Source organism: Cricetulus griseus (genome assembly GCF_003668045.3).
Source record: "Cricetulus griseus strain 17A/GY chromosome 1 unlocalized genomic scaffold, alternate assembly CriGri-PICRH-1.0 chr1_1, whole genome shotgun sequence".
Lineage (NCBI taxonomy): Eukaryota > Metazoa > Chordata > Mammalia > Rodentia > Cricetidae > Cricetulus > Cricetulus griseus.
In genome coordinates this window covers 169,460,904-169,475,842 of record NW_023276807.1, presented here as the reverse complement: position 1 = coordinate 169,475,842, position 14,939 = coordinate 169,460,904, and the positions used below count along the sequence as shown (strand labels likewise).

General features: G+C 40.7%; 1 pseudogene; it reads right to left on the bottom strand.

Moving 5' to 3' along the window:
• Positions 1 to 379: 379 nt before the first annotated feature.
• LOC100761059 lies at positions 380 to 9,204 on the bottom strand (annotated as a pseudogene).
• Between the last annotated feature and the right edge of the window lie 5,735 nt (positions 9,205 to 14,939).

Here is a 14,939-nt window from a genome sequence, read left to right as displayed (position 1 = left end):
TACTAGATCCTTTTTGCCTTGTTGGGTTTTGTTATTTTGTTTTATGATCTAAAAAATATTATTTACTTTAGTTATATCTAGGAATGTTTTGCCCCTCTCTCTCTCTCTCTCTCCCTCTCTCTCTCTCTCTCTCTGGGTGTGTGTGTGTGTGTGTATACATCGGCGTGTCCTCAGAGTTCAGAAGAAGGCATTAGTTCTCTGGAACTAGAGTTATGGATTGTGAGCCACTGTGTGAGTACTGGGAACCAAATTCAGTTGGTTTGTAAGAGTAACAAGTACTCTTATATGCTGAGTACTTTTCAGCTCCAACATCCACCTTTTTTTTTTTTTTTTTTTTTTTTACAGGTATATAAGCTATTAACAGTGAAGGCCCAGGGACTCATTTCTTCTTGGATACATCCACAGTGCAGCCCTGGCGGCCAGTAGTTTTGCTGTGCTGGCCTCGGACACGCAGGCCCCCAAAGTGGTGCAGCCCCCTGTGGGCTCTGATCTTCAGTCGCTCTAGGTCCTCACGCAGCTTGTTGTCCAGACCATTGGCCAGAACCTGGCTGTACTTTCCATCCTTCATGTCCTTCTGTTTGTTCAAGAACCAGTCTGGGATCTTGTACTGTCGTGGGTTCTGCATGATGGTGATCACCCTCTCCACCTCGTCCTCCGTGAGCTCTCCAGCCCTCTTGATGAGGTCGATGTCCGCTTTCCTCAATACCATGTTGAGGGGCATATCTCCGCCCCACACCCTTGATGGCAGTGATGGCAAAGGCTATTTTCCGTCACCCATCGATGTTGGTGTTGAGGACTCCCAGAATGTGCTGGGATCACTAGAGACATGGCAGCAGCACCCCACCTTGGTTTTTGATACAAGTTCTCTCACTGAATCTGGAGATCTCCTGTTCTGCAAGACTGTCTGGCCATCAAATTCCAGACAGCATCCTAACCCCAGCTTTGCAGCTCTAAGATTGCCACTGTCACTTTTTTCCTCTAGGAAATCATGGCATGATTGATGTGTTTATCTTTACTGGGAAACTGCTTCTTGTTGTTTTTAGATGCTGTAAGTTCTGATCTTTAGTGATATTTACTTACTTGGCCTACATACTGAAGAGAAATCATTACATCAATGGGTAATTCATTGTTCCAATCATTCAAAAGGTATTGAGTCCCAAAATGTCTACATGGAATGAAGCATTTGGGGATGATATCCAACATGTGTCCAGTGACACAAACTCAAGTAAGATCATCTCTGGAAAGTGATTTTGAAGAGGTATACACTGCTGACTGAAGGAGAACCATGCCTGTTATGGTGCCAGGAGCGTATTTCCTGTTAAATTATGCCTTAGATAAGAGCTGATGGATGAGTTGCTATTAGCAAGGAGAGCTCCATAAAGCATGTGATGGAATTATACCTATTCTGCAGTTGGAAGTGTCTGGAGACCTCGAGGTTCTACAGACAGACTAGTGTAGCTTTGTTGGTGTGCAATGAGTTGGGTGGGGTGTCGGATCACTCAGGCCTTGTTATTCCTGTTAGGGAATTTAGCAATGGATTTCAATCATGAATATGACTCAATATAATTTGCACTTGAAAAATAGTGAAATCAAGGTTTGTCAAGAGGATACAATGAGGCTGGAGTGGCAGCAACACTCAGCAGAATACTCTACAGGAATGGTGTAGGAATCTACAGAAATGAGTCTTGGTGTTCATATGTGTTACAGAAGACAACTGTGCTGAAAACTGGTCCTCCAGGCATGTTGTCTACTAACATTTGATAACTGACAGCTAAAATACTGTGATTAACGATGACCTCTATGGAGGCCTCATTAGCACTTAGAATATACATCATTTGTTCCTGTATATCTTATAAAATAAAAGATACATTTTTCTTATGGTAGTTATACTGACTTTCAGAAAAAGAAATGTGGAAGAAACCACACATAGTTGATAAATTCATTATCACTACATAGCTCAACATATGAAACCAGATATCATTATTATTTTTCACCAGGATGGTTGATCCAAGCTTTGGAAATTGAGAAGTTAGTGTTCCCCTGGCATAATTGCAGCACTCAAAATCAGTAGGCAGACATCTTAGAGTTTCTATTTCTATGAGGAGACACCATGACCACAGCAACTTTTATAAAGGAAAACATTTAATGGGCGTGGGGGGGCACTTACTGTTTTGTTTCAGAGGTTTTTTCCATTGTTATCAGGACATGGTTGCATGCAGGCAGACATGGTGCTGGAGGAGCTGAGAGTTCTGCATCCTGATTCACATGCAACAGGAAGTGAACTGTGTCACTGGGTGTAGCTTGAGCAAAAGAGACTTCAAAACCCACCCCCACAGTGACACCCTTCCTCCAACAAGACCATCCTTATTCCAACAAAGCCATACCTCCTAATAGTGCCACTCCTTATGGGAGCCATTTTCTTTCAATCTTCCACAGTAGTGTGAGCCCACACTGCCATGTCTGTGAACCTGGTAGCCTGTCTGCTCAGTGGAAAGCCAGACTGGGTGAAATAATAGTGCATTTACCGGGAGTGATGTGGGCAACAAAAGTTGTCAACTTGCTTCTCGGTATCTTCCACCCCCTGCTACCAAAAAAAGAGGGCCTCAACTTACCCCCAAATATTTTAAGTTGATGGTAAGGAAATTAAGTTTGAGAGAGAAAAAGAGTAGCTGGGAAGTACAGAGAAGAAGCAAGAAAAAAAAAATTCAAAACCACAAAGGCGGAGAAAGCATGGTATGTTTTCAGAATAAACCCGTGTCAGAGACAAAGCATGATGGAATGACCTGGGAAGCCAGAAAAGGGTGGGGCCAGGTACCGAGATGCTCCTGAATGTGATAGAATGGGAAACTCAGCAGAAAGATCCCAGCGCTTGGGGTCAGGGCTTGCCCACTTACTCTGATTCAGGGAATGCATTTCCTTCTCATTTTGTATGTAATCATCAGATGTAAGTAGGAGTTTGCAACTGCAGTGAGTGTCAATGGTTTAAAACACTGTGAATTAGTTATCCAGAATCTTGTGGATTGTTGACTTTCTGTATCTCTTCCAAACCTACCAGAGTCCACTCCCTTCCTTTTCCTTACACTTGAAAAGATCTCCAGGACTGCCTCTCTCAGGTGCTTGCTGTTTCTCCTAAGCTCTTGTCTGTTGGATGTTTATTCTGTGCATTGCCATGGACCAGGGTTGGGACCCCCTGGCTACACAGGTCCTTGCCGAATTTATGAAGTTATATTTAGTTCCACTTGGCAGTATCTGCTGAATTTCTAAGATGCTAAAAGGTTCACCATGTATTCTTGATTAGTTTCTCCTTTGTGTTTCTCCTTCTCATGTTGACAGGAGCTTTCATACTGCAGACCCCTGCACCCAAACTTTGACTGCTCACCCAGCCTCTACCATAAAATTACCTCTCATTCAATTCCTGACTGCTGTTCTTACAGCAAATGTTAACATTTCTTACGGTGCATATGGCCACATCTGGATTACTTCAGGTCATCTCTTGACAGATCTTTCTGTGTTTTCTGTGCCTTCATTTTTGTGCATCTATCAGAGGTAGTCTGGAAATGGCCCCCTTACAGAATTGCAGTGTGAAATTTGACCCAAATCTCAAGGCTGCCATCTTCTCTCTCATGCTCACACTGCCTCACCTTTGCTCCATCCAGGCTCTTAACCCTCCAGAGGAGCCAGTACTCTAGTTCCTTGCTTCTTTTTCTCCTTTCTCCAGGTCCCAGATTGTACACATTGCATATACTATACATATATACTTCCCCTATACATCTCTCGTTTCCTGTCTGGGAAGCTACAAATTGCTTTTAATCACATCTCAATTTCTCGGTAGCTCTGGCTTTCAGTAAGGGGGAAAATCCCTTCAGATACAATGCTCTACTTCTGAGAGATGAAAGGGAGATTTTAGAATTCCACTGTTCTTGCTGAGTTCAGCCTGGCTCCCAAGATCAGTGTCTCACTTGTGTGTATCTTTGTCTTACAAGGATGGTGATGGACAGAAATTCCATCAGAAGTTGGGTTGTGAGACTTGCATGGCAAGGGATTCAGTAGACCATTAGTTTCAGTGGAATTTGTCTCTGCATTCTCTCCAAAGAGTGACTTCTCTTTATAGAGACCTCTAGCAATGGCTGATATTACTTGTATGAATGAGACATCAGTTAGACATGGGGGACTTCACTGCTGTTTTAATTATTCATTTCCAACGTCTTCTGTTCCATTTATTTGACTCACTTATTAAAAGACTCTGGCCTACCTGGTGTGCCATATGTATTGATGCAATATAGTCCTATCTTCTTTGGAAGCCCCCATAACCAAAAACAAAGCCAAAGATAGCTTACTGAAGCAGCCATCCACCAGCTGCCAAAGTCCACTCCTCTGTATGAGATGTCATACTTGAATTTCATGGCCGTAGCTTAGTTGGTATTTTAAAAAATCATTTTATTGCAGAGTTTCTGAACCTTGGCACTGTTCACAATTGGGGGTTGGTAATTAGGAGCTGTCCTGTGCCACTGTGGGATGCTTAGCAACATTCCTGGCTTCCACACATTAGATGCCAGTTGTTTCTTCCCAGATCTACCATCAAAATGTCCCCTGCAGGATAAATTGTTCCTGTTGGGAAACCACTACTGTGATGCATATCTGCTGCTCAGAAAAGAATTCAAACAATTTATTCAACAACTGTAAAACACAGTGTACATGACTTAAGGAGAAATCTTAAGTTTAATAATTAAAACATTAAATGAAATGTTTATAAAATAACTAGAACATGGGTTCTTAGTTGTTAGTATTTAGATTTTGCACTTAACTCTGGTAGGAAGGTGACTTGCAATGGGTGAGCTTTAAAGTGAGGTTCTCACAATACCTGATTCCTGATTTCTGTTTTCGAATACTATCTGATAGTTCTGGTGAGGACTGATTGATGAAAGTGAGCTTGGTGGTAGCAAGGCCACTCAGGTCAGCAAGAGGACTCCAGCACTAATGGGAGTGAACTGGATATATGGCAATGTACTCGGTGGAGCTGAGATAATTAGTTGCAATCAAGGCATCATTCAGACAATCCTATCTAGATGATGGGAAGGCCAATGGCTGAAGCTGTAGCCAACATTGCCTTTGCTGGTCACTGTAGCAACAAAGAGTTTACCAGAAAGAAATCTTCTGTTTTTAACCCCAGCAGGTGACTGTGTTCCAATCACAGGCATTTTAGAATGTGTTAATACGGCAACCTTCTATGTTTTGAAGATGCTTTCTGCTGATACAGAAACGTCATTCACAACATACAAAGTCCTTTCTTTGTTAGCCTGGAGCAACTTATTGCCAAAAATCAGCATGAATGTTCCCAGGGAAATGATGGATTGAGTTTTAGTGCTGTTGTCCTGTTCTAGTTTATAATTTACCTGTTTTATCAGAAGACATGGCTCTTAAGCATCCTAAAATACAGCTCTGTTTCGTCACCTTGGACATTTTGTACAGCTTGCATTCTAGTGGATGAGAAATAGTGGTGGTTGTTGCAGAAATTAAAATGTGAAACTCACGTGGATCAATCAGTGGTGTGTCTTGAAGCGAGGGAGCAACATGCAGCTGATGTCAGCAACTGCTGTAGCATCTGACCAATGAGGCAGAACCTGTGTGTATGCTCTTGTTTCTGTTTTGAACTGTAAGCTTTTTAAGGTTCCCTACTTACCAGCCATCAGTTCTAGATTAATACAGTGCATTTTGTAGCCTTTGCAGGTGTGAATTTTAGCAGAAAACATTTTTACATTCCTCTTCTTCTTCCTCCCCCCTTTCTTCTTCTTGGAAATCAGAGAATTTCTACGATTGATGTTGGATTTTGAGACAGGATCTCTCGATGAACCTGCAGTCTGCCTGGCTGGCCATCAAGCCCTTGGGATCTGCCATCTCCCTGCTTCCATCCCTGGGGTTGCAGCTGCACACCATTGCACTTAGCTTTTAGGTGAATGCTGAGGATGCTTTTGTAGTAAGCTTTACTCAATGAACTATCTCACAAGCCCCAGGAATACAAGTTGTTTGTTTTTTAATGATAGATTTCCTCCTAAATATCTTGATGGATGGTCTCATCCAGATTGTAATGTAAATGTTTTTGTCTAAACTAATTAAATCCTCAAAAGTCAGTGTACCATGAAAAATAAGCTCCCCTCCCGTATTTTCTGGAGTGTGATGTCTACAGAAGCCATGCTCTTTATTCTGTATGATACCATCATTATCTTCTCCCAGGTTTTGCTCATGTTATACTGATGTACCACTTTTGATTTTTTTTTTTCTTCAAGCTCAAAGTAGCTGCTGATAGCTGGCTACATCCTGTGTCATTCATCTGATTTCATGACAGACAGGCCCTCTCCATACAAAGTCTTGTATGTAATCCACTCTCAGGCAACACAAAATAATCTTTGACATTTTGGAGTTGTTTGATTGTACAGTTCCAACTGGCTTCATGAAACTCAAGCTTCAAATGTTCAGAAATTATAAGGCCATTTTCCTGCCACTCTAGGCTAAGATGCTTTGGAATAATTCAATTTTCTCAAAATACCCGTCACTCTTTCTCCACTTCTCATCACTGACTGTCTTCTGTGTGGTACTGCCAGATGAGGAATATTTCTGAAGCTAGACTATAGCAGAAGAACCTGTCTCTCAAGGAGAAAATAAGGTTCAAATCTGCTTTAAAAAATTAAGAAAGGTAGCATTTGCATCAAGGATGGTAATGATAATGGCGATAGTGGAGATGGTGGTGATGATGATGATGGTGTTGCTGGTGATAATGATAATAGTGATGATGGTGCTGATGCTGGCATTGATGATGTATATGCTGTGGTTAATGGGAGCATCTACCAACTTTTAAGAATTTATTGAGTGCCATAATTAGCATTAGGTTCTTTGCATATGTTCCCATGAGTATAACCATTGCAGATACAGATGAAGGAACCAAAAAAGGTTATGAATTTCTGGTGAGTATAAAGGAAGAAAACAAGTAAAAGTTATTTTGGCTGTTAATAATAATTTGACTGATAATATCTGATGGAATTGAGTGGTTCATTTATTTATCAGTAAAATTTTTATTGTACTCTGTATACCAGGCACTCACAAAGGGGAGCCTTAATGTGCTTATAATGATTAGTGTTTTAGATATTCATAGAAAATCTGCCACATACAGGACATCCATGCTGCCACCTAAATGAAAATTTACCCTGTTGAAAGCTCAGTTATTGGAAAGTCTAAAAGACACAAGTCCTTTGTAGAACATTGAATCAAACTGGAAAGAAATTTAATCCGCTTATTATTAGTATTTAATCTATTTTTTAAAATTAAAATTACCTGTCAGTTATAATAAAATGTCAGACATATTTAACATAAAAATGGAAAATCCTGAATCCCATCTATTAATTTTTATGAAGTTAGAATTGAATCTTCATTTCTAAAAGTAGCAAAATTAGAAAAACAATGAGCTCTGTTTTGCATATAAATATGTCTCTGTGAGTTTGTGAGTTTTATGTCTCCTATGAATTGCTTAGGGTGAATTTATCAGCCTGGGGTGATGACTCAGTGGGTAGAGAACTTGCTTTGTAAGCATGATAACCTGTGTTTTGATTCCCAGAGCCCATATACAAACTGGAACCCAGATAGCATGCATTTGTAATCCCCGAGCTCTCACAGGGAAATGGGAGGGCAGGGACAGAATTTCAGGAAGCTCACAGGCCAGCTACCTTGGTGTGTGCAGCAGTGAATAAGAGATACCTTGTCTCAAACAAGGTGGAAGGCGAGGGTTGACACCTGAGGTTGACACCTCTGACATCTATATGCCTGTATTTGCATGTATGTGTACACACACACACACACACACACACACACACACACACACACACACACACACACAATTTATCTAATTCTGAAATAGTAGGATGCACAGCAATGCAACTGTGGGCTAAAAGAATAACCCATTTTTTTTCTTATGGACACTCACTAACATTCTATGGGATGATAGAACACATACTTAGATCTCTTAAAAAGCTAGGCCGAGGATCATAAATGGCAAGTGAAGAAAACAAACTGCCTTTGACTTTGGCACAAGGAAGGAGTAGCCTCTGGATGTTATGAGTAGCCATCATTAGTTGGCCAAGTGCTGTGTGGGTACCCTGCTACACACTTCTTGAAACTTTATACTTTTACTGAGACTCTCTTGTGAGTGGTTACACTGGAAATGAGACATTGCATAGCCATGCAGATTACAGATTGTTTCTCTTTGTCTTTAACATAACATGAAATGAAAAATACATAGTATAGGTATCACTGTAAGAGTGTTTGTTGAAGTGTTCCTTCAAATGGCTGAAAAATGGGACATAACTCCATTAGTTTAGCAATAGGGAATTTGTTAAACAGACGATGCATAGTATATCTGTTAAAATATCAATGCAGAAAACTAATGATGGCATAGGGAAACACACATTTGATTCAGACCAACAGTGGGTACCATGTGATGCCATTTTTTAAAGCTTTAATGTGTACAGAACATTGAGTAGTAAAGACATACTGTAAATGTTAAAAACGACAAAAATTAATGTTAACTGTAGTTACTGCTGGGTGGTAAAAAATGGTTTCATGTTAATGAGTTTCCTTACCTTTGCTTGAAAACTATTCTATGATAAACGTGTATGGTTGGGGTTATTTACAAAAATGGCAAAGTGCAAAGGGGTGGGGCTGAAGATAAACAAGGAGCCAGAGGACACTAAGACCTGAGACAACAAGGTTAGATGGCTACTTTGAAAGGGCAGACAATGGCATTGTCTCCCATGACTGAACTCTTCCTCCCTTTTGCATTTCTTTAGGTGTGACTAATCCCTGTTCAGGGGACAGATAAAGCACTTCAGGTATGTTCCCATTTCTGAACCACCATGACCAGGTGCTTCTCTAACAGGCACCATTTTTGAAATCCTGTTCCCAGTTTATAAATCTATTCACTTAGCTGCATTACTCCCAGAGTACAAGTGAAACACAAAATAAACAGAAAACAATTATGGTGAGGAGAATAATCAAATTGGATGAAAAAAATAAAATTACAGCGATCTTACTTGAATCTTGGACAAAGTTAATTTTATTATAAAAGTAGGAAAACGTGTGCTTCTGATTATAAACCATGCTGAAATGAAAACTCAGAAGATGCTGTACTATCAGTTTCTCTAATATTATTGTGGTCATGTGACTGAAATTATAATGAAGTGTAACGTGATTAGCAAAGGGCAGCGTTGGCAGGGTCAGGCAGGCCCAGGACCAATGACATAATTTGCAGGGCTCAGTGAAAAGTGAAAAACTCAGGGCTTGTTCAAAAATGATTAAGAATGTTAATGTGATAGTAAGGTTGCTAAACCAAGCACAGAGCCCTTTGACATTCACAGTCATACATGGTCACTCAGGCTGTGCATCCATGAAGCTAGTGTCTGTGAGAGACCAGGGCACAGACTCCATTCTGTCATCACCTATGCTACCAAGCCAGTTACACATTCCCTCTGAACTTCATGTCACTGATCCTTTTTTTTTTTTTTTTTTTTTTTTCGAGACAGGGTTTCTCTGTGTAGCTTTGGAGCCTATCCTGGCACTTGCTCTGGAGACCAGGCTGGCCTCGAACTCACAGAGATCTGCCTGCCTCTGCCTGGGATTAAAGGTGTGTGCCACCAACGCCCAGCTACGTCACTCATCCTTAAAAGCAAGAAGGTGTTCTTCAGAAAACACGGGTCCATACCTCAGTGGTATAAGCAACGAAAGTGATCTTTCCCCCTCTTAGGTAACAGTTTGGGCTGGTAATGGCCTAACCCTAAAGCACACACCACTGGACTATTTCTAAAATAGCCACATAGTAAATATGTTCAACCTTATGAGTCATGTGACTTCTGTCATAACTGTTCTATAACACCATACTCAAAAGCAGCCAGAAAAAGATGTCAGCGAGTGACATGGCTGTCTTCCTGTCAAACTTTATTTGTGGATGATAACATGTGAGGTTTAGATTATTTCCATGAACGACAAGATATTCTTCTTAGTTTATTCCCCCAGATATTGAAAAATGTATGACACATACTTAGCTCTCAGGCATTGTAGCATCAGATGAAGTTTTACCTTAGGTGGACAGGGACGGCCAGGGTTTAGAGACATAGGCATCATTTGGCATTGGTGCCTCTCTGATTGCATCTAACGTGACTCCATTATCTTCTGCTGATGCCGTCACTCTTTCCTTACCACATAACCAGGTGAGTGGGATCAGGTGGGAAAGAGGAAACACTTCTTCATGCTGCAGGCTGGTTTCTTAGAGGAAGGAGTTCCTCTTCTGTCTCCACTGTCTGCCCAGTCTTCTTTGATTCGGTTACGACCTTATTACAGAGCAATTGCAGGGGATAAATAGGTGGAATATTTTGTTTGGCCCCTGTGTTGGATTTTTTTATCACTATAATAAAAAAACTGAGAGGACACTTAAAGGAAGGAAATTTATTTTGGCCCCTTGGTTTTGGTTTATGCTTGGCTGATTACATTGTTGTGTGCCAAAAATGAGGCTGAGCATCATGGGGGAAGTATGTATTGAAGTGAAGCAGCTCATTTCAGGACGGAGGGAAAGCTGGAAGGAGAGGTACAAGAAGAGGCTAGGACAAGATATATCCCCCAGGCCCTCCCCTAGTGACACACATTCTCCAGCTAGGCTTATTTCCTGAAATTTCCAGCACTTCCAAATAGTGCCACCAGCTAAGGGCCAAGGTTTCAACGCACAAGCTTAGGAGGGGCATTTCACATTCAAATCATAACAACCAAACCAAGGCCTGTGGTTAAATATACCCTAAAACAGTGGTGGAGAAGAAGTTCCATAATTTTGTTATCCCAATTAGAACAACATGAGTTAGGAGAAATATCACTTTCTACCAGTGTGAGTCAAGACACATGGAATAGGGGGAAATTTTCAAACGTTGCTCCTAGGAAGAGGGTTAATGTATTTTTAAGATCCTTATAGTAGAGGAAATGGCTCACTGAGATACTGTCTTAAAAAATAAGGTGTAACCTGACAGGGCAGGACACCTGATGCTGACTCATGGTTCTACATGTGCATGCATGGGTATGTGCACACACCATCCTTATGGTAGTATGTTTGAAAGAATGATTTTTCAGAGTATATGAAAATAGCTCAATGCTACCCTTTAAAGGTCCTTACAGGGAAAAATGTATGCTATCCTGAATTTTGAGTTGTATTTGCAATCATCCACCCATTGTTATAGGAGGGACAAGTTTCTCATGGTCTTCTTTCCTTCCTCACTCACCTCTCCCAAATGTCTTGAAAGAGTTCTCCATTATCTCTGCTTGACTCCCGTGTTTCAGCCACTTTGCAGCAAGTGAAAATTTTACTTCCACTTTTTCTGGGCTATTAAGAGACCTGTTTGGTCACTAGATCTTTGTAGATTGCCACAACTTTGTTTTAAATTCTTTAAAAATGGGACCGATTTTAAACAGTTGAGTTTGCCCTTCTGCTTCGTGTCTCATCATTTGGGTTTCTTATTTCTCCCCAAAAGTGCAGTGTAGTTTATAACAAGTTTGTGACTGTCCTTAACCCCTCTAATTCTTAAAATAAATAGGGACATAGAAAAGACAGATCTTGATGTCCTTTCTTAGAGATGGGCTGCTGACACAGAAATATTTAATAACTCATTTGTGACCCCTCATTTGGTATCTGGGTAGGGTAGGGCTAGAATGCAGCCCTCTGGCAGTTCCTGTTTTGCCCAAGGTACACTCACTGTCCTACCAGCAGTCATTAACCACCTCCTCCTCCATCCCACTCTGGCCTTGATCTTCCTCCTTATGGAACTGACACTTGGTCTCTCTAAGTCTCTCTTCTTGGACAATAATTGAGACGGCCTTTAGAAGGCTTCCCAGGTCTCTGTTCTTTATGGGAGTCATCATTTCAATGGCCTCTGAGCCCAGCCTGTTCAATGACTCTGTTTGGCTTTAATCAAACTGGGCCTTGTGATATGCTTCACTCTCTGGTAAGAGGGCCCTGCTCCTCTCTTACAATTTCTTCTTACCATTTCTGTGAACACCAATGACAAACACTTTCTATTAAAATGAAATTAAATTGAAAACTTCTGACCCAATGACCCCAGCCTGGCTACCTGAAGATGGTACAGAGTAGACCTCTGTAGGCCTCCTGACTACACACCTGGCTTCCCAAGATCTCCTGTCTCCAACCTTTGTTTGACCAGAATTTACTTAAAGTAGAACAACTAGAACTGGAAGGCCACAGCAGAAGGCAGTGTTGATCCTTGGAGAGTGTTAGGACCTCTGGCCCTCAATACAAGTTCTGCAAAAGGAAGTAAAGTCCTAATCCTCTTATAACATAACCCTGGCCTGAATGTTCTATACACAAAGGAAAGAAAGGAGATTCAAGCACAATGAAAAGAAAAACACAACAAATAGATCTCAAATCCCAGTGCAGAAACAGAAGCAACAGAAAAACCAAGAAAGACTTGTCTATTTCCAATCACTGATCCCAATAGAAGCAACAGAAAAGCCAAGAAAGACTTGTCTATTTCCAATCACTGATCCCACAGTGTTGAACCACAGCAAGAATGACCTCCCAAGAATAGAGTGATTATAACTACGTTTAAACAACCTGAAGATGACAAAAATAGAGATGAATGAAATAAGAAGGTCGATTCAAGATATGAAAAATGAATTTTGTAAAGAGAAGAAAACCCAAACTGAAACGATGCTGGAAATAAAAAACACAATAAGCCAAGTTAAAACTTCAATGGAGGGGTTGGAGAGATGACTCAGCAGTTAAGAGCACTGGCTGCTCTTCCAGAGGACCTGAGTTCAACTCCCAGCACTCACATGGCAGCTCACATATATCCGTAATTCCAGTTCTAGGGGATCAGACACTCTCACAAAAACATACATGCAGGCCAAACACCAATGCATATAAAATAATGTTACGATAAATCTTTCCGCCAAAAGTCGCTGAGCCCCATTGCCACGTGTGCGCTTTGTGCCAGCAGCCTGCCTTTAGGGCCTCAATTAATGCACAGAGAGACTTGTATTAGGTTCAAAGCTACTTGGCCAATGACTAGGACTTCTCATCTGCTAGCTCAGTCTTAATTATCATAAATCTATATATTTTATAAGACTTATAGAGGATGCCTTTCGCTGGCACCCTCTCTTGCCGGTGGCTCACATCCTGCTGCTGGAGGGGCGTAGGGGAAAAGGACACTTCCTGTTTCTCCTTGTTTAAATATGAGTCTTCTTGCTATGTCACTTTCTGCCTGGATCACCACTTCTCTACTACATTTCCCAGAATCCTCTTTGACTTCTAGTTCCATGTAACTTGCTGTCTCATTGGCCAAACAAGTACTTTATTTAATAATCAATAAGATGAACATAAACAGTACATTCCCCATCAAAATAAAAATAAATAAATCTAAAAAAATGTTTTAAAAAAAGAGGTCTACGTCACAGGGTTGTGGTGGCATAGGCCTTTAATCACAGGAACATTGTGAGTTCATGGCCAGCCTGGTCTATAGCTTGAGTTCCAGGATTGCCAAGGTAGTTACATAGAGAAACCCTGTCTTGAAAAACCAACCAACAAAACAAAACAAACAAAAAACAGAACAAGAACAAAAACAAACAAAACAAAAAAATCCCCAAACATAAAACCATTGGAAAGCCTCATCAGCAGAATGGATCATGTAGAGAATAGAATAAGTGTTGGAAGATGAAGTAGAGGAATTAGATCACTCAGTAAATCAGTGAGAAATAAAACAACAAAAGCCCAAAGAACACAACATGGGAAAGCCTTGGGACACCATAAAAAGACCCAATCTTACAATTATGGGCAAGTGAAGAGGAAGGGTAAGAGGAGGAAGGATCACCAATAGTGAAGATGTAATGAATATTTTTAATAAAATTGTAGAAAAATAATTCCTAAACCTAAAGAGATTTCCATTCAGATACAAGAGGCTTACAGAACAGCAAATAGATATAAGAAGAAAAGAAACTCCCACCATAAATTATAATTAAAACAAAGAAGGGGTATTGAATAATGGCACAAGAAGGATTAGGTTGGTTGGAGATGGGAGGGCAGCATAGAGGAGTGAGTGTGGAGTAGGCTAGCTAACCAGATGCCATAAAGAAATCTACTACTGTAGAAACTTCCTAAAATATACACATACAAAGGGGTTTGAATGGAGTTATTTTATAAGAGGAGGGGTGACCCCCTTCCCCTGACACCATAGGCTATCCAACTGCCCAGTGACAACTTTAGGTTACCTCTTTTTGAGTTGGTAACCAGTAGGATTCCAAGGACCTCACAAACATTACAGGCTATTGCTTTGGTGTTTGCTACTCTCTAGAACTTGAGAGTAAGACCCTATTGATGAAGATACCACATACTGGAGTCACAATCCATAGAGACCTGGAATCTTTAGCCTTACTGGGTATGGTGCTGGAAGATTCTATGCACACTATTGAATGGGAAAAGTCATCAATATATTATACAGCTGTAGACCCTGAGTGCTAAAAATAACATCTTACTTTGCAAGACAGAACCACTGGAGTGATACTGGCATACACATTACAGGACTGGCCAATTGCTTTCTGGTTGGATTTAAGGCTCACTCCACAGGATACACATACTTAGTTTTGCTGACAGGGCCAAAAGCCCATGGCTAGTCATAGACTCTAGAGGAGAACCAGTACTTTTATTCTGTTAAATTGTCATAGTACTAAACTGGCCCCTAACTTATTATCTTTATATATTAATGCATTTCTAAAACCTCATCAGATAAGCTTCTTTTTGTAGTAGATGACAATTAATACAGAGATCTACAAATTGTCAACTTGTAGACTATAAGAGACTGTGGGGTGCTTAGCTTCCTTCCCACTAAGTCTCAGTGGTCATCAAAGAT